Here is a 6,000-nt window from a genome sequence, read left to right as displayed (position 1 = left end):
CTGCACTCAGATTTCCACACACACTTGAGCATCTCTGCTGCTGCTTTCAGCACGCTGCAGCAAAGTGTCATTCATTTTGAAGCTTCGCTACGTCTTTCAAAGTGTTCCCACGCTATAATTTCCCAGATGGAAGAGGATTAGACCCCCTTTAGTATCTGCCAACATCGAAAATGGTCACATCTGCAGAAAACATCTATATACTCCAGACTGTAACATATACTTCATTGAAATGTGGAATGGATGCTCAAAAATAACATTTTTTGCAATGAATTTTTTTTTTTACAAATGTGCATAAATCCGACATTACATCATACAAGGTATCAAACATGAGGCCTGCGGACAAGAAGGGGCCATATGAAGTTGCAGAGTGAAGTTTTAGCTGCTGTTTTTAATGTAGTGATGACAGATTTCAAAGGTTTTTTTGTAATTTGCCACCAGACATTAGCCTGAGACAGGAAAGAGGTTGCTTTAGTTTGTTATGATGTCTTTCTTTGCTATGTGTGTATGTGTGTGTGAGGCTGGATTGCATCTGATGCGTGTGTGGGTGTGTCCTCAGAGACATGCTCCTGCAGGATGGTGTTGGGGTGCAGTACCGGCCTCAGCCATGTGGGGGAGCTGCAGCACTGCTGCTGCTGCCACTCAGCTGCGCCTGCTTGTTATTCAGCACAATCCACAGAACCAGGCTCTGAAATAGATGTGCTTCAGTCCCCGTCACTCGCTGTAATACAATCACTTACCTAAGAGATGTTAGCGATATCCATCCACGAGGCGGCTGACATAAAGCATCCCATAGTCGCTGTTGCTATAGCGATCCTCCAGCATCTGGAGCCAGATCCCGGCCTGCCTGCTGACACTTCGGCAGGGTGGACGGATTTTCGAAATGGATGTTGAGAGTGTGGAAGAAAAAATGCAGCCAGGTTTGTTTTGCAGCTCCTGCGATCACACAGATTATAGGGGATGCATTATTCATGACTCAGCTCACATGTTTCTGTCCCCAGAGGTCTGAGGCAGGATGTACAGGTAGCACGTTCCCAGGTGAAGTGTGGACTCTCGGTTAGCAATCAGTTCAGGCACACAACTCACCACTGCCAGAGTGCCTATTTGTTGTTCACTGTGGTGTGAAACAAGCTTTTACACGTTCAGGAGTGATGCACCGCTCCCTTTTAAATCTCCCCGTGGAGTTTCGTCAGAGGCAGGAGGAATGTTGGCATAGTGCGGAGAGGAAAGTCCACCATCGAAAAGACTGCTGACCACATCAACACTGCAGGCTGGAAGACAAAACAAACAAAAACAAGTCAATCTGAAGCAAAGCAGCTACTGTTACTGCTACTCGGAAAACATCACACATTAAACTGCTGGAAAAAAAGACAAGATTACAACACAGAAAAAAATCTTCTCATAAAACTGACAAATAAAAGTCACGAGGGGCCAGCTGAGGAACAGAATGAACTGATTCACACAATCAGAATCTCTTTTACAAAGAGTGTTTTATATGATCTGGAAAACACATGATACTGTAAAACAACTGAAACAACTTAAAGTATTAAAACTGCCACAGTTGTGTCGCTGAAATGACTAAAAGAAGCTAAAATGGCTAAAGCAATGACGTAAATTTATCACTCAACTCCTTTTTCTCTCGCAGCTTATTGATTTTTAGTCAACAATATGAGATAAACATGTGTCAGCTTTCTGCTTGGTGAACATAAGAACGAGCAAAACAGATAATTCCATAAAAACACAACAGTAACACCAGGTTTTCGGTCAAAATGAAGAATAATAATCACTTTTACCACTGTTTTTAGTTGCAGCTGTGACATTTCATGAATGCACACAATACAAGCCACTAGTTTTATTAGTGAACCATGTTTTGCAGGTTTTATTTGGTTGAAATTGAATAAAAAAGGCTCTTCAGCGAATGTAGGTAGCAGATCTCTGGTGTGGGATCAGATCTGGTTACAGCTCCGCAGGGTTCACTAACTTTTCCTCTCACTCTGTTTCACACTTTCAAAAAGTGTGACTGTACTTTCAGTCGACAGTTTGTCATCGTGGATCAGGATCTTAATTACACACCCGAATGTGTCACTGATACTTATAATTAGAGTGTTTTTCAGAGTGACACATGTTGTTTTGGGGCATTTGCTGTGATGACTCAGGCTGTCAGTCTTCCTAGCAACACGAATCTACTGTCTGTATCGTGGAAATCATTTTCAAATGATCCTCTGAACCAAGCCTGAGATGGGAGATGATTCAGACCAGAACGAACCAGAAAGAAAACTACAAATAAACATGCGGAACACGGCTATTTCGGCTTCAATGTGAAGAGGCTGCAAGCTTCACAATATTATGCACCTCACTGTGGATCGACGTTTCTCTGTAAGCAGCATTTAAAGACACATTTCCATCAAGACTTTACTGTTCTTGGCAAACATGTTGGCTGTTCTTTATTGCAGGAGTCACTTCTCTAAATTTATAGCCTCCTGACAGAAAATGCGAACAGTGCAGGGTTATTATTTTACAATTATCGTCTTTAGAGAGTCTTGATGGATAAAAACACAGAAGCGTCTGCCAGCAGCCTGTTGTGACTTTACCATCTTCCTCAATACTTGGAACAAATGAGGAATAATTGTGTTTTAATGGTGAAATAAAGCACGATACAGTGGTGGCTCGGGTACAAATCCTCCTTCAGGAGGTCACCATCAATCTGAAATGAGCAGAAGTTTCAAATATTTGTACTTCTTTTGTGTATTTAATTAACATTTCTGAAATATTTCCCCTTTCGACCTCTATTCAGAGCTACAGCAAAGTGAATGTCATTCACCAGGTGCATTTTGATGCAATGTCTGCTGAAAAAGGACACAAAATATCACTTTAAAAGGCAGTCTGGGGTCTCTAGGTTGTGTAGCAGTGCTGCATGGGATACCGTCACCTGTGAAATTAACCAACGTGGAAGAGCCGTGTGCTCATTTGCAGCTGTTAGTGTCCAGATAGAAAGTGTGTGCAAAATTTCAAAACTTCTTTGTAAAAGCAGAATAAGGTGTTCAGAAACATCAAAAGCTTTGTGAAAGTCCAAGAACAGGATTAAAGTCTTCATTATTGAATTATTCAGGGTATGGTGAGATATTAGAGATGTGTCAGCCTTACAAAAAAGCTGAAAATCATTCCTTTAAATATAGTTTTAATCTTTAGCATTTGCTTTATGATTTGAATGAATAATAGGAGGCAATTATTTCACAACAAAGAGTGTACGGTTGTGAGTTACAGCTTTTTTATACAATAGTTAGCTCTTTATTCTTTGCACAAAGAGTCTTTAAAATCCTCCCCAAAGGTTAAAACGATTTCATGAGGTAACCTGCAGGTACCACAACTTTCATTTTGTGTTATTTTCTGCTCTCAAAAGGTTCAAATTCATCTGGAAAATACTGTCCATTGTCAATAACATCAGAACAAATACGATCAAATGAAGTTGTGTATAATTCTGATGAATCCATTCAGGAGATTAAATTTCTACGGTTATATTATGCAGATTTTTAATCTCCACTTATTTTTCTTTTCTTATTTTAAAACTGACTTTTTTTTTCCCGAGGACAGCGGGGGAGGACAGGGTGTCTACAGAATATCGTCCAGGTGGTTATATTATCGTGGCTTGAATGCAGATTAGCTTTACACATGATCTGATAGCAGGGCGTGTTGTAAACATCTTGATAGCAGATAACAGGAGACATCGTCAGAGTGGAACAGCTCTGCCTCATTAAAACTTCAGTTTAAAGAAGGTGGTTTAATGTTCAGTGACCACATGGGATCAGTTGATTAACCACTGCCGGCGACACCATCTTCACATGTGCTTCTTTTCCATTTCTGTGGTCATTGAGTTTAATTTGCAGAGTTCACGACAGAAGCTTCTTCAGCTGATGTGAGAGATGTGGAAGAAGTCATTACACACTGTAATTAACAGCTGTAGTTGAATTATGGACTTGAATCTCCCGAACTCTCATTTTCAGAGAGTTTAGACTTGGAGGGCAGAGATATTTATTTCACATACGACTGGAACCGAAGCAGGAAGTCCAATTAAAACCACTTGAGGGAACATAATAGCTGACAGAAAAGTGGAGACATTCGGCCACTTCAGTGATATTATTTAAAGAAATAGTTCTCCGTACAACAGACATTTTACTTTAGGTATAAAAAGATATGACACACAGAAGCCTTTGCTTCATGGTAGACAATTTCCATATATTACATAAGGAAAGTGGGTTTTTGATAAAAACCCAGCGAGAGACAAAGACGAGAGCGGAGTCTCAGAGCTCCCCGGAGACGCTGGTAGGAAAATGTAGCTAGCATTCGTGATAAGGCGCGACAGACTTGTACTGACAGAGTTATCCCCACGTTTTCCCTTAGCGGAGTTAAAACCGCAGCCACCAGTCTGCCGCATGAAGAATTAGAGCGCTGCCGTCTTCTCATGTCTCACGAGTGAGCCACTTAGCAGTGAGCAGCAGTCATTTTCCCGGCCAGAGTCATTCATTGCACGTTTGATGAAGATTGGACGACATGGAGTGAAAGTTAGAATGATCCAAAGTCACTGCCGACACGTGGTGACAGACCACCGGAGGTAAAGTCAGCACACGTGCAAGGACAATCTCTTTTGACATTGGTCTAATTTCTGGAGTTTCAAATGCAACCTTTGAAAAAAAACTTTGAGAATTCCATGTGGAATGGAGTGATTCTGAACGGAATAAAGACCTAAGAGGTTCTCATCCTGAAAATGACTGTTAGTTCATGTGAAGACTGTGTGAAGCAGATGAAGCCATTTCTTCAACGTACATATTCTGGAGGACGAGAGGCTGCAAAACGTATTGAGATGTTAAAGACTGTTATGTTTTTGTTTAATTTCAATTAGAAACAATTTCTACAGGAATTCATGCCACAAGCTTTAACAATGGTAAAATACAGACTCAGTGTATTTTCCAGCTGCTTTCATGTCCGATCAGTGTGTGATAAAACAGCTAAAATGATTACAAGTGCTACAACAACTAAAACAAATGAAATAACTTAGTCCACAATAATCACCACAGCTCCAACATCAAAAAAATCTAAATCACTTTAAATGGCTAAAAAAAGCAAAAATTTAGTTTGACGTAATTCAAACAAATTGTTGACAGATACTGTCAGTAAAACTGTTTCAAGTGTTCATTTGGACACAAAAACTATATATTTAACTAAACACATACACTGGTTGGGTTGGATGCTTTGTTTCACTTTGAGAAGATCCATTCATGAAATAAAAGCATCTGAGATTCATGACCTTTTCAGTCTGTTTACAGTTTGCTGTTGTTACATTTAATTCCACTGGAGTCATTAATCCTATGTTTTTTGCCTGCACATTCAATAAAATGAAAGAAAAGCTTTCTTCAACATTATTGAGAAAGTTTCCCACGAATGTTGTAAAAACCAACAGTAAAAAGATTTTACTGAACCCCACGAGGCCAATTATTGAACCTCAAAGGAACCACTCGTACTTTTTAGGGTCTAAATTAGTTCTGGCATCTGTACCCAAGCAATAAAACGAATATACATCAACTACTTCGTCTCCATTATGAGAAAGATAATGAGAAGACTTAGTGTTTTGTGTCAAACGAGAAAGAAGCAATGAACTCATTTAAGCTGCAGCTTTATGGGTGAGAAGCTTCAGAATTAAAAAAAAAAAAAGACTGACTGTAAAACTACAAAAATCAAACTGCACATAGCGTTAAAAAAAAATTTTTTTCCCTAGTGTTTGATTATTTGCAAAAACAGAAACAGGAAAATGCGTCATTGATAAAGCTAGCTAGCAGATGTTTACATGCATCATGCCTGCAGCAAGTATATGTGTTATATATCCATAATTCATAATTATATAAAGTAATAAAGAACAATTTGCAGTTCAACTCAGTTCATGTGAGCAATGACTCTTAAGCTAAAGTGGCTCATGGAGTTCCACAGGGTTCTGTATTAGATACCATTCTT

The sequence above is a fragment of the Salarias fasciatus genome (assembly GCF_902148845.1).
Source record: "Salarias fasciatus chromosome 23 unlocalized genomic scaffold, fSalaFa1.1 super_scaffold_20, whole genome shotgun sequence".
Taxonomy (NCBI): domain Eukaryota; kingdom Metazoa; phylum Chordata; class Actinopteri; order Blenniiformes; family Blenniidae; genus Salarias; species Salarias fasciatus.
This window is presented reverse-complemented; position numbering follows the sequence as displayed.